The sequence below is a fragment of the Amblyomma mixtum genome, chromosome 3, assembly GCF_055824585.1.
Source record: "Amblyomma mixtum isolate Tamu chromosome 3, ASM5582458v1, whole genome shotgun sequence".
NCBI classification, from domain to species: Eukaryota; Metazoa; Arthropoda; class Arachnida; order Ixodida; family Ixodidae; genus Amblyomma; species Amblyomma mixtum.
Genome location: NC_143014.1, coordinates 330000930 through 330016123, shown reverse-complemented (window position 1 = coordinate 330016123; position 15194 = coordinate 330000930). Strand labels below are relative to the sequence as shown.

General features: G+C 45.6%; 1 pseudogene; it reads right to left on the bottom strand.

The window, feature by feature from the left end:
* Window positions 1–236: 236 nt before the first annotated feature.
* Window positions 237–7410, bottom strand: LOC149355926 (uncharacterized; annotated as a pseudogene).
* Between the last annotated feature and the right edge of the window lie 7784 nt (window positions 7411–15194).

Here is a 15194-nt window from a genome sequence, read left to right as displayed (position 1 = left end):
GCACCGCGGGCAACCGTCTAGTGGATTCCTTTCTTCTTACAAACTGAATAAACATGCAGTTTGAAACAACTATTGCTCATGTTGCAGATTGTTCATTCCTTATGCATGCAGCCTCATGCCGTGGTGCGCTTTACTGACATCCATGTAGTGTCATATGTCCATAAAAGCTCTGGAACACTTTGCATAGCAAAGGTTACTTATAATGGATATACAGGACAAACCAATTCAAGAGAACCTCACCAACGCAGGGCAACAAGCTGAACACTCCTGTGAGTGTATACTTAACAGAACATGTGTCCCAAGGTGCTGTGTTGTGGACTGGGCATTTTTGGCTTGAGCAGCACATTAACTTTTCAGTAACTTTGTTCTGACAGAACTGCTCGAGGCGATACTTGACAGTTGCATTCTAGGTGCACATAAAAGCACTGTAATGATCCTAGCCCTGTGTGTCATGCAGTTTTTGTACAGTCCCGTGGTGTGTGTGGAATGTTTGGTAATTCCTGAAAGCTGAATGCTGCAGTGATCCTCTTGGCTTGTTTTTGAAGAGAAGGTATTCCTGAGCATCAAAATATCAGGTTTCATAATTGAGTAATGTGTCAATGCTAGGAATGATAGAGATACAAAATAATTGGCGGTGGAAAAAAATTTATTCTGCAATGACGACCGTAATGTTGAAACAATGAACGATCGTCTCACAGATATCATTACAGAGTCTTGAAAGCACGAACTGATGGGCGAGTTGGTTGAAAGTTGAAAAGTTGAAAGTTGAAAGTTTATTGAGTAATACAATAAATGTTACAATTGTATACAGCGAGAGGTCCCATGGTACAAGACCGCGGGCGGGACCTCCCATGAAAATAAATGTCAATATTCAACATAATATAAAATACACAACACATTAATTAGCGACGAAACAATAAATATGGGCACATAATGTAATATTAGTTACTGAAATATTTAAATACAAACAATGTAATGCACGATAATGTAAAATAAAACACAGATGCCGCGATACATAGAATCAATAACATAACAAAAAAATCACAAATTAAGAAGGAAAAGCTTTAGTTTGACCTTGAATAAAGAAAGCGTATTAGTTTGTTTGACGTCTATGTTCAAAGAATTCCAAAATGATACGGATGAAAAATGAAGGCATTGTTTGCCGTAGTTAGTTCTGACCTTAGGTAGTAAAAAGTTATTACGCAGCGCAAAACGTGTGACGATGTTGCTCATGATCGTGCCGAGAGAAAATATGCTTAGCGGGAGATAATGATGAAGAATCTTGAAGAATAGGATACCAAGGTTGTAAAAATAAAGGGCCGAGATAGGTAGAACGCTTAAATCTATGAACAAAATGCGGGAGGGTGACATTCGAGGGGTATTGGTTATGATGCGCATGGCTTGCTTTTGCAGTTTTATTAAAGGCCAGAGATGAATATGATAGGCGTTACCCCAAGATGAGATACCGTAGTTTAAGTGGCTGTGGATGAATGCGTAGTAAAGGGATAATAAAGTTTGGACTGGAAAATAGCTTCGGGCTTTAATTAGTGCGCGTAACCCATAAGAAATTTTCTTGCACGTTTCAGCTACATGATGATGGAATTTTAAGTGAGGGTCAATGATAACACCAAGAAAAGAAACGCGATCTTGCGGTGAAATAGCAGTAGAATTGAGGTATAGAAGTGGTGTGATGGGCAATGACTTCTGAGGGGGATGGAAAATCTGAAAACAAGTTTTAGCGACGTTCACGGACAGGCGGTTAATGTGGCACCAACGCTCAAGAGAATTAAGATCATTCTGTAGGTTAAGAATCAGCTGATTAATATCCTGGTGCGATGATAGCATGGTAGAGTCATCTGCGTATAGTATACTATTGCAATTCTTTAAACAGGATGGTAAATCATTAATGTAGAGTAAGAACAATACAGGGCCAAGAATTGAGCCCTGTGGAACACCCTTGTTAATTAAAGCTATGTTAGATGTATGGTCATTAATAGAGACTATGTGCTCTCGGTCACAGAGAAAGCTCTTCAAGAGCATTAGGGGAGGTCCAGTGATACCATAAGATTCCAATTTGTGAAACAAGATGGAGTGATCAATGGAATCAAATGCTTTGCTAAAATCTATGTAAACTGCTCCTGAGAACATTCCTTTATCAATTGTTAGTCTAACGTAATCTATGAGAGACGCTATTGCAGTATCTGTAGATAGTCCGCGCCGAAAGCCGTGTTGACTATCGGTCAATATGTTAAATTTTTCAATATAACTAGACAACCTTACTTCAATTAGTTTTTCTAAAATTTTGTCAAAAAAAGGAAGAATTGCAATCGGACGATAATTATTTGGCAAAGCTGGATCGCCTTTTTTGAAGACCGGTATTATTTTAGCTATCTTCAGCTGCTTGGGATAACTGCATGGTATGATTGTAACAGCGCAAGGCCGAAGGCCAAAGAAGTGAGCGGAAGAAAAAAGGAAACTGACAACACAGCGCTGAACTAACAACTGACATTTATTTGGCACGCTGCGGGTATAAATACATTTAGTCACCAAAATAGAAAATAGAGCTCTATGCGTTGTTTTCCTATTTTGGTGCCTAATTGTATTTATATGCGCAGCGTGCCAAATAAATGTCAGTTGTTAGTTCAGCGCTGTGTTGCCCGCTTCCTTTCTTCCGCTCTCTTCTTTGGCCTTCGGCCTTGCGTTGTTTCAATCAAACCATTACAGAGTGCGCCGTAGAAGTAGGCGGTAGGATGGTTCGATAGGAAACTGGGAAGTTATCTCAGGAGACTAAAGATCTGATTAAGAAACTGTAAAGGATGAGGAAGTCTAACTCCATAGACAGAATAGAGCTAGTAGAGCTGTCGAAGTTAATAAATAAACGCAAGGTAGCCGACATCAGGAAGTTTAACATGGAGAAAATCGAGCATGCTCTAAAGTGCGGAGGTAGCCGAAAAGCAGTGAATAGAAAATAGGGCATAGGTAAAAACCAGATGTATGCGATAAGAGACAAAGAGGGCAATGTCATTAGCAATATGGATAAGATAGTTAAACTTGCCAAAGAGTTTTACACAAATCTACACTGTAGTGATTGCGATCGGAATGTTACTGAGAGAGGCAGTAGAGCGCAGCAATGGGACATCCCGCAAGTTACGAAGGAGGAAGTAAAGAAAGCCTTAGGAGCAATGCAGAAGGGAGAAAGCAGCTGGTGAGGATCCGATAACAGCAGATTTGTTTAAGGATGGAGGAGAGATTGTGCTCGAGCCACCCTGTATACGCAATGCCTTGTGATCTCAAGCGCACCTAGAGCTTGGAAAAATGCTAACATTGTCTTAATTCATAAGAAAGGAGACGTCAAGGACTTCGAAGAATTGCAGACTGATCAGCTTATTGTCTGTTGCCTATAAGGTATTTATTAAGGTAATCGCTAAGAGGGTCAGGACAACCTAAGACTTCAATCAATCAAATGATCAGGCAGACTTTTGTAAAAAGTACTTGACAATAGACCATATTCACGCTATCAGTCAGGTGATAGAGAAATGCGCAGAATATAACCAGCCCCTATATATAGCGTTCATTGATTACGAGAAAGCATTCGACTCAGTAGAAACCTCAGCAGTCTGCAGGCATCGTGGAATCAGGGTGTAGAAGAATGTATGTGAAAATATTGGAAGATATTTATAACGCTTGCACAGCTACCATAGTTCTACGTAAAGTCAGCAATAAAATTGAAATAAGGAAATGTGTCAGGCGGGGAGACACGATCTCGCCTATGCTATTCACTGCCTGTTTACAGGAGGTGTTCCAGGGCCTGAAATGGGAACAGTTGGGGATAAGAGTTAATAGAGAATACCTAAGTAATTTGCGATTCACTGATGACATTGCCTTGCAAAGTCATTCAGGACATGAACTGCAAAGCATGATCAATGAGTTAGACCGGCAGAGCAGAACGGTGGGGCTAAAAATTAACATGCAGAAAACCAAAGTAACATTCAACAGTCTAGCAAGGGAGCAGCAGTTTGCAATTGGTAGCGAGGTGCTGGAAGTAGTAAGAGAATATGTCTATTTAGGGCAGGTAGTGACAGCTGATCCGGATCATGAGAGGGAAATAACTAGAAGAATAAGAATGGGGTGGAGCACATATGGCAGGTTCTATAAAGTCATGAATGGCAGTTTACCATTATCCTTCAGCAGAAAAGTATGCAACAGCTGTATGTTACTGGTGCTCACCTATGGGGCAGAAACGTGGAGGTTAACAGAGGGTTCACATTAACTTAGACAACACAGCGAGCTGTGGAAATAAAAATGGTGGGTTTAACGTTAAGAGATCGGAAGCGGACGGAGTGGGTGAGGGAACAAACGTGGGTTAATGATATTTTAGTCAAAAACAAGAGGAAGAAATGGGCTTGGGCAGGGCGTGTAATGCGAAGGCGAGATAACCGGTGGTCTTGAAGGGTAACGGAGTGGATTCCAAGAGACGGCAAATGTAGCAGCGGGCGGCATAAAGTCGGATGAGTGGATGAGATTAAGAAGTTTGCGGAGATATGGTGGCCGCAAAGGACAGGGTTAAGTGGAGAGACATGGGAGAGGCCTTTGCCCTGCAGTGGGCGTAGTCAGGCTGATGATGATGATGATGGTCCACCATTGCCGGGCTGTCTTGCATATTATGACCTGTAGAATGATACAGGACAACATTAGTGCAAGTAGTGCAACGCAGGCTTCAGTCAAATGATATTGTCTAGTGAAAGATTGCCCCTGCATTCAAAATATTGCAACGGATAATCTCCGTGAAGACGGCGTAGAGGAAGTTCCCGGTGTGTGCGCGCTTGCCGCCCGGGCCAAACTGTGATCTGTACCCTGTGCTCCGGTCGTCCTTGTGTCGACATAGACTTCGGGCCACGTAATAATATGATGCATAATGAGGCTTCATCAGACCATGAAATGTCAATTGAAGCAATGCCATGTACAGTGTTATAACCATGGTGTGCATAAGCATGCTTGAGGGATGAAGGAAGTATGAAATTTTGTGGAAAATAGAAGTTAGGTTTATATGAAAAATCAAAGCAGGGCAAACAAATTACAACAGAGAAAAAACTGCACTGCTTTGGTTTTCTCTTCTGAACCAACTAACCCAAATTGCCACTTTTCATCAGTTTTTTTTTTGTCCTCCACTGCAGCAATTATGACAGCAATGAAATTCCTCTGTTTCCAATTTCTCGCTACACAGCAAAAAAAAAAAAAGATCTTTTACGACAGACAAACACCGCATCTGCAGTGCCTCTATCATACCTTCATGCCATGAACTGGCGACAATGGCCGTTGGAATGGCCCTTCGCCCTACATTCTTCACACTGCAATACTTTCCACACCTGCCGGTGGTGGCGATGTGCGGCATGAAATCGCAGTGGTTCCTGAATGTCGTTCTCAGGGCTAGTGACAGCGATTTAGCCAGGGCTTTCACCCCACAGCCTCGGGAGACGTGGTAGCCATCTGCGGCGTACAGGGCACGTTTTGCTTGTCCCTTTGCAACAAACCGCCCCTGCAAATGCACGAATAATATGGACACTACAGCAATGTCTCACATAATGCGACACAGTCAAAATGCGCAAACAACCAAAGTGTACTTCATGATGGAAATATGTGGTAGCAAAGTAAACAAGGCACAAAGAAAAAGAAGACACAGGACACGCGCCATATAAAGTATATTTCAATCGCAGTCACTTCAGCATTCCAGGTTAGAGGGCCGATATGCATGCAGTGCCTTTCCGGTACATTTACCACTTCATGACCGCGCCAAGGTGGTATTCCAAGTTATATACAACTTTGTTCTCTTCACATCATATACTTTTGCTTGCCTTGATGAAACAGAAAGTCCATGGATTCGTACTAGTCATTTATGATGTAACACAACGTAGTACAAGCTTAAATCAGAGAGATAGAAAAAGAAGGACGGAAAGGCAGGGAGGTAAACCAGGCGATGCCCAGCAGGCTACCCTACATGTGGGGAGGGGAACAAAGGGGGAAAAAGGAAAAATAGCGGCAACGAGATGAGTTTTCCAAGTGTGCATCGACCACTATGTCAAGGGGACAAAGGGCACACACTGAAAGCTTAAAGCTTGTAGACGAAAACACAACCCAGAGTCCTTTAAGAACCTCAGGAGCGCTTTCACTGCTTTCCTTTGTGAGGAAGGTTGTGTCTAGGGCCCCAGAACCTTGGGCTTTGTTAGAGGGCGCGAGTCCAATCGGTAGAGAGTAGCAGCCAGGAAGGCGCACTCTCGCTCAAAACGAGGGCAGTTACAGAGTAGGTGCCCAATCTTTTCATCGCAACTGCACTGCTCACATGCAAGACTCTCTGCGTGCGGAATTTTTACCTGCACGCCGACTAGCACCACATCCTCTGAGGCTGCGAGGCTTCTGATGATTAGAGTGTCAACCCTTTTCCTCCTTTCCTCTGCCCCTCGGTCTCCGACAGCCGTGGTGGCAGCCTGAAAAGAAATATTTTCCTGGCCACAGAGGCTGCCTGCTGCACCACCTTCTGCATGGAAGAAACAAGCAGCATTAATAAATGTGGCATACAAAACAGCAATGTGAGGGGAAAGTGGCCAAGTATGCGACTGTCGCAGACATGAGAGCAATATATCCATCAAACTTCTCTGTCTGCACGATGGAACAAGAAATCTGCAAGCTTACATGCCATTCTGGCACTTTGTAAGCACCATGCAGACATGTGCACATTGAGGAAATCTGACGTGCAGAAAAAAAGAAAAAAAACGCCAGAGACAATTCATGCGGCAGACTATGCACTAAGTAATCACAGTATAACGTACATCCTCCCCACTGCTCTATTCTGATAGGCGAACGCATGGTCCCTTTCGCCATCAGTCACCCACTCTTTCTTTCTACTCCCTCTCTCCTCCCTTGGAAGTTGAGGGGAAATTTTTCTGCGTCTTTGCCTCCTGCAAACCGAGGCTTCACACGTCAATGCCGGATACTTCTTGTGGTATTGGCTTTGCTAATACCGACCCATGGAAAAAAGCAAGGAACACGAGCTACAATCGTGACATCTGTCGCGCAGTTTGTTATGCGCGAAGCACGTGCTCCCTGCCGCGAAAACCACATTTCGCACGCGTAGCCGCTACTCACAACAGTCCCAAGCTCCTCATGATCACATACCTTTATATCATCGGCTATGTCCTCCGGCGACCGTTGGGTGCAGAGGTCGTTGCCGCCGACATAAATTGCTAGGAAGTCCAGCGGCTTCAAAGGCATCCTCCTGATTATGTCCAGGAGGATCCGAGCGTCGGCGCCGCCGAAACTGAATGTGCACACGTTACACGGCACATACATTCTTGTGTCGTTCAGAAATTTCACTTGGCTGTCGCCAATGATAGCGCCGTGCAACGCGGAAGACATGGCGACGTGTGGCACTTCACCCTGCCGCGCAGACAAAACCCCCGCGCGCACAAGCGTAAACACCACGTGACAACCATCGCTAGCAACGCACTCAAAAACTAGAGCATATGTAGCGTGCATACTATCCACAATAAAATAAAATACTATTATAAAGTGCATCTGTCTAAGGCTCGAACTTCGCTATTTTTGTGACTTTTGTATTTTGTTCACGCTACGTTTGATTCTAGTTCTGGTTTCGAATTCCGCAAGGAAACGGGCATGGGAGTTTGGAAAATCTGGGACCCCGGGGATTATGTTCGCAGAGATAGTTTATGGTTCGCAGCCACGGTTATGTGGCTGTAACTGCACTGTCAGACTCGCCAGCAGCAAGACTGTCACTCGAACGGGAGAAAAGCAACCGACCGAAATATGTCAGATTCTACCGCTGTTCTCGCCGTTCGCTGTTCGAGGGGATCCCGTGCAGAGAGAAACCTCGCTAGCAGGAGTAGCCTCCATGAATGGCGGCGGTCAAAGATGACAACATTTTCCGCACATGCAATTTCATCACTGGCATCAAACTCAGTGGCCCTATATCTGCCCCTCTACAAACCACACTGAATTTCACCCATGACAACAAGTAACCACGGCCATGAAAAGGCTGGGAGTCCAGTCACAGATTTTCCTGAATAGTTTTACTCCACGTAAGGAGAGCTTTCCTGATATTAGTATGTCATCTCTCCAAAGTGCTATTGTTCATTTCAGTTATTGTTAATATATCCTGTGCTGCCCTGTAGTGCATTTTCCTGTTTTTTATTGCTCCTTGATGCTTACCTGCATATCGTTTCATTACATTTACTTCCACATGTTTTGCTCGACTGAGCACACTATAGGTGATTTTTTTATATGTTATGTTACAGTAAATAATTGACTCACTGCATTTGTATAAGCGTTTCTCATCCTCTGTCATTTGCCATCTGTACCGGAGCTCAGCGCACTTCTCATGCGGGCTGCCGCTATTTTTCTCCCCTCCTCACTCAAATTGTAACTCTGTTCCGACAAGACCACTATGTAGATCCTGAAATAAAGCAGCGTACGCAGGCATGTGCTGAAAACTGTAGGCATGCCTAGGTTTAAGTCGTCACATTGAGGAAGTCAGTAATAATGCTAACCAGAAGACAACATGAGCCTATGTACAATTGTCAACAGCTTGAATTATTATGATACTAACCATTATTTGTGCAGTGTTTCAGGGGAATCCCCCCACGGTGGAGTACATTTGTAATAACAGATGAATTTCTCATAATCATCCACCCAAGTGCAGCCTTAATGTTACAAACAAAAGCTCTACCGCTGTGTAGCCTTTTCTTTCAGGCAAATATGCCCCCACTTGTATTGATGCTAATGAGCATTTACTCAGTTTATACAAAAATAATTGCACCAAATGGGCAGGGAAGCACCATGTGCATATACCACGTTCAAATTGTACCTCAAAGAGGTGCACAGGGGGATGAGAATCAGCCGACTCATTCCCAGTTGCAACAGAACCGGTCTGCACAATGTCAACATAATGGGACGCAAGGCCCAAGGCTCACTACAGTGCTCAAGCCACCTCTTTCAGTCGACATACGCTAAAGCTGCTCTCAAATTTAAAACTACTTATATTGTATGCGCCTCTTCTTTCCACTGTGTTAACATTCATTTGATGAGTGTGACCCTCATACATTCGTGGAGACAACTAAGACCAAAGCCAATTTATTTTCAATATGCACTGTAAACTATACATCATAGCGCTAAACAACGCAAACACCAGAGAAGCCTCTTCTCCATTGTCTTAGTTGTTTAGCATTATGGTGTATAGTTCAATCCAACCAGCCCAACTTTCCGTTATTGTAAGATGCACTGTCAACAAATGGGGAAGGGGTGTAGTGTAGGTTTCAAAAGCACCCAGCTTGGAGGGCATGATCCTACAGTTGCACAAATTAACAGCCTACGAAGCTTCATGCTATAGAGTGTCAAAATCCCTTTGTACTAAAATAACTTCACGTAATCAGCATTGCTGGAAATGTGCTGCAACTAAAGCAAAGTAGTGTTACTGTTCAGCAGCACATGCAGCATGGCATCATTTGAAAATGTGCATCGTGCAAAGTCACTGCAATGCTTTTATGTACACCTAGAATGCAACTGTCAAGTATCGCCTCGAGCAGTTCTGTCAGAACAAAGTTACTGAAAAGTTAATGTGCTGCTCAAGCCAAAAATGCCCAGTCCACAACACAGCACCTTGGAACACATGTTCTGTTAAGTATACACTCACAGGAGTGTTCAGCTTGTTGCCCTGCATTGGTGAGGTTCTCTTGAATTGGTTGGTCCTGTATATCCATTATAAGTAACCTTTGCTATGCAAAGTGTTCCAGAGCTTTTATGGACATATGACACTACATGGATGTCAGTAAAGCGCACCACGGCATGAGGCTGCATGCATAAGGAATGAACAATCTGCAACATGAGCAATAGTTGTTTCAAACTGCATGTTTATTCAGTTTGTAAGAAGAAAGGAATCCACTAGACGGTTGCCCGCGGTGCTCCTCAGCGAAACTGCATCTGCCTGTTGGTCCGCGAGGTGCAAGCACCACTACTGTAGGCTGTGCTTATCACTGCACTGCACTACAGCAGGCCCCCTATCCGCCACCTGGGGACCGCGCTCTCTAGCAGGCAGGTTCTGCCGAGAGTGCCACTGCATGGTCTGGTTCCCCAGCCGTTGAAAGGATAGCAAGGTGGAAACGTGAAGCACACAAACACATAATCAGGGCACATAAACAATGGTGCTGGCCAAGGTGATACTCGACACAGTCCAGAGAACACATGGAGTGGCACATACACATTCAACAATCTCGGAAAAGGATATGCACACGACCGCACTGTGGGCTGCAACACCTCCATACAGCTTCACAGCAACCTTTGCCACAAGCCTGAAAAGAAACAAAGCCACAGACAGACAGGCGCAGGCACAAAAAGACAAAGGAACGAAAAAAATGAAACGTCATCAGGCACATGGCACACGCAAAAGATGAAAACCTACAGGCAACGTTCATACAACAGAATGACATGCACATGTACATGTGATGCGAGCTGCGCAGCCATGCCAGGGCACTCAATGTGGCCGAACGGTCTGAACCTGGGCCATCCGAGGACCTCTGAAAGGGCCCGTTGAACCAGGCCCAGGCCGATAACTGGTAGCGGCAGCAGAACGACAACACCGTTAAGTATTCAAGAAATGGGAACCCAGCCTACAAGTGCGCAACACATGTAGCGTCCTAGCGCTGTGCTGCCACTGCAAGCCAGACATTGCTTGAATTCCTAAATGCAGCGCACAGAACAGAGGCAGATGGTTATTTACAATGCAGTGCGAGCTGCGCAGCCAGGCCAGGGCACTGAATGTGGCCGAACGGTCTGAACCTGGGCCATCCAAACACCTTTGAAAGGGTCCGTTGAACCAGCCGCAAGCCGGAACATGGCAAAGGCAACACAGAGTTCATGTTCCAGGCAAATGTAGCCTTCTACTTAGGACGTAGAAAGCCAGATTCGAGTACTTTGTCCTGCCATGGTACACGCCCATGACCACTGAGAAAGTACCGCATGAACTGTTCTGGCACTGCTTTTGCTCGAACTGTGTAGTTGTTGCTGCTGCACTGCCGGAGATCTGAAAAGGATGGACCTGTGTTTGCATCAGCTCTCCACTGGCCATCAATTACTTGCCCATCCTCCGCCACCCTGTCAACATCAGCTGGAGAGCAGTACTGAAATATGGTGTCCTCTTCGTCGTCCAGTGTCCTCAGGTAGTTGTGCAAAACTACAACGGCATACACTATAGCATCCAATGATATTGTAGATGCCCTGATGTCTTGACGAAGGATCCTCCACCGGTTAGCTAAAATACCAAATGCGTTCTCTACAATTCGCCTAGCTCGACAAAGCCTGTAGTTAAATATCCTTTTTTCTGAATTTAGGTTTGCTCCTGGGAAAGGCCTCATGAGATTTTCAGAGAGTGGGAAAGCCTCATCTCCGACCATGACATAGGGAAGTGTTATAGAAGTGCCTGGGAGCAGTCGTGGCTCTGGTATGGACAGGCGGCCTGCTTTTAACTTCTTCCCGAAGTCAGAGTCATTGAATAAGCCAGTGTCCCCACGGGAACCACACTCCCCCCAATATCGACTAAAGTGAACCGATATTTGGCATCACACACAGCAAGTAAGACTATGCTAAAGGTGCCCTTGTAGTTATGGAACAAACTTCCAGAGTTAGCAGGAGCCTCTATATCAATGTGTTTGCCATCAATTGCTCCAATACAGTTTGGGAAGTTCCACAGGCTTTCAAACTCGGCAGCTATACGTCTCCAGTCGGCAGCTGTTGGGTGTGGAAGGTACAAGGGCTCGAGAACTTGACGCAAGGCAAGGCAGGTTTGCCTCACTATACGACCAGCCATGCTATCGGAGATCCTATAAGACTTTGCTATGATCCTCATCGTGGAACCGTGTGCCAGGTACCTGCAAGTACAGAAAGCCTAGTGAGAAGGATGAATCGAAAACACGGAACCTATATTAAACACACACTGAAGCCCAAATAATGTCACTGAGTGAATAAACAAGCACAGTCTATGTTGTTGAAGGGTATAAGCAAGAAATGCAAGCACATGCATGGTGCCACCCTTCAGTGCAGACTGAAACAGGTCAAGTGAGCATAAAATAGACCTTCAACAGCATTATTCTTGTATTCACCAGACTACTTCTTCAGCATTCTTACGAGCTGCAGTAATAGGACTGATCTGTTGGGCTTCTTGCAACTCACTTCTGTCCGCTTCACTTCCCTCACATCACAGAAGTGGTCTGCTGTTGTATGTTGTACAAACCAGTGAGCAGAAGGGCTCAGCAGTCGAGTATGAGGACCCAGCAAGGTTTGGCAGTTAGATTTGCCGCACAAGGTTCAATACCCTTGTCTCTAGGTGGTACCTGCTTCTGCCCACAGGTAACCTGAGTGTGAGGGCCACTCATACTACAAATGTCTCTATGCATTCAAGCGAAGACAAATCCTGGCAGACTTGCTGCAATACCCGCAGGCACTAAAAAAGCAGCTTCATGATGTGTTTGCGTTATGCCACCCAAGTGCCAGACAAATGCAGTGAAAGCAACTTTTTCTGTCATTAGCTTGAACTGGTGGAAGAATTTTAAAGATTGTGACATCAATTTCGGTATTGGTTCAGTTCCGTACAGAATACTTGGCTGACATGAATTCCAAGACTGCCCGGAATGGGAGCTGGGCACAGTACACTTACAATAAGCTTTTTCAGTGTTTAGTACATCAAAAAGAAAAACTGAAAAGGAAATAATACACCTTGTTGTCTTTTGTAAAGGAGGCAGAACTATATTCCGTAAAAAAAGAGTAGGTCTCGTCTCGGTTAAGGTGTCTGACGATAAGGTGTCCTGACTGAAGCAGATACAACCCGCAGACGTGAAGAAAAGGAAGCCACATGTTGCACCTCACATGATGTCACTTAGGAATGCACCAGCAAGCAAAGTAGTCGAGGAACTGCTTTGCAAATAAGATAAAACGAAAGCAGTCGATTGAAAACAGCATTACTGCAGTCTTAGCTGTGAGCTGAAGCCGTTGGAAGGCTGAAAGAATGAGCACACTTGGGCAGCTCACAGGAGCTAATCATGACCGTTTACAATCACACTGTGAGCACTTTTACATCGCAAAAGTTTTAAAAAGCTGCAGTTATTAAGCATACACTGGCTGTCATTGAAAGGCTACACCACAAGGTGTATATAGCACATAGGCAGGACAAAGCATTTTACACATTAAATTGTGTACTGTAAACTGTCAGACCAAAAACTGACAATAACATGTCACTCCCTACATGTGGTACACTACAGGAAAGGCCCGACATGTGCATTTCGTCTTAAGATTTCACTACACAGTATCCACAGTTCATGGACTGACTACCGTACTTCTACGAGGTTCGATCAGGGGTCTTATCAGCTCTACGAGACGGTCAAACCTGCACAATGACATGAGCAGAATGAAACACTTGGCTGTAAAATAAATATGATAACGGCATGAGCCACAAGCATTTTCTACTGACAAATACCGCATATGCGGAGCTGTATGGTGCTCCTAGTAACGAGGCCAACGCGTCGAAATGTACTGGAATGCCCGCTATAGCGGCCGCTTATCAGTACACATTTATTCTGCTGAAGCCGCGGCACCGCTGCACACCGCTGTTCCGTGTCTGCGCGACCAAGCCAGGAAAAATGAAATAAAAGCAACAAACTTATTGCCTAACTGTCAACTCTGGTCTTTTTCCGAGGACCACTCTCGAGCCTGCCTACGCGGTGTGTGGGTGCAAAGAGCTCAGTGCCAATGTAATAGAAATGTTTGCGCGTGTGAACACGTTTTGCATTCTAGGCCTGCTTCTTTATAGTAAACTTGTCATAAATTGTTCACATGTCAGTCGCACGAAAACGCGCTTCTGCATTACCGCGAGTATCAGCATCTGCATCTGTTGAAAGCGTCAATGCGGCAACAACGCGACCACACGTGCGAAGCAAACAAGGAAGATATGAACTTGTACTGTACCTTTCCACAGACATCCGGAAGTACTGGAAGAAGTCTGTTCCATCTCCATCCTTCATGTCCCGGACTAACGTGAAGTACTCGCCCAGTCGACGCCGGTCTCTTAAAAGACGTCGTATAGGCTTGCGCCTATGCTTACGCTGCTGCTGAATGACTGCGTCGGCAGCGACGAACTGCGCGACTAATGGCCAGTTCACCCTGTTTGTGTTGCCCATGTAAGCAGTCAAAACCTCTACAGCCGAGCTACTCATCTGGTAGCTGACGAGAGCCGCGTACAAGAGCAAGAACTTCAAAAACCACGCCATGGCTATGCCGAAGTTCAGCCTAGGTGCCGATCGCCGAGGAGCAAAAAAAGACCACGTTTTCGCGCCGTCTAGGTTGCCAACAGGAGCATGCTATTGGACAGACGGCAATCCCGGGCGCGCCAATCGGAACGCTTTAAACCATCCGCCTCGTCCGTCAGCTCCAAAATGATCGTACAACACCCATTCCGCCCGTACGCCCGAGCGAAGGCCGAAAGCGAGCGGTTCGCTCGCTGGCGGATCCGCCCAAAAACGATCGTACAACGGCCTTAACGCGCTCCTCCTCTGTCTCAGCTCGACGCTTCTTGAGGGCCTCATTACGGTTCGCACGTCTGGCTTCCTTACGGACTCATCCTCGGCAAGAGCCCTAATTGCATCCCCTTCACTGCGGTTCTCCAGGCGTTCGATGCGCTCTTCTGCTGTCTCCTCGGCACGCCATCTACGCTTAGTTTCATTCCAGCGCTCAAGTGCCGTAGACGGCCAATCGTTCTCCATAACGGTTCGTCTACTGACGAGCCAACTGCCTCCAACTTACGATCCAATCCCCGCCGGGCGGCTAGATGACGTCATACCAGAGAGCACACCGAACGCTCTTGCCGATGGCGAGCGCAACATTTAGGTGACGCCATACATTTTGGCGCGGCGGAGCGGCGAAGCGTTAGCGAAGCGCAGGTGCGGTGGTTGCTAGGCAACGGCTCTTTCGGCGGCTCCGGCGCACGGCTGCAGCCTCGGGCATACTGCTTAGGTGCTACCACGGTCGACGAGGCAAAGTGCTGGCGTAGTGAGGCTATCGCTTCAAAAATGAGAGCAGTACGCGCGTAACTTCATTTTACATTTGCCGGAACGACAAGAACTTGACCTGCTGGTGCTTTCCTA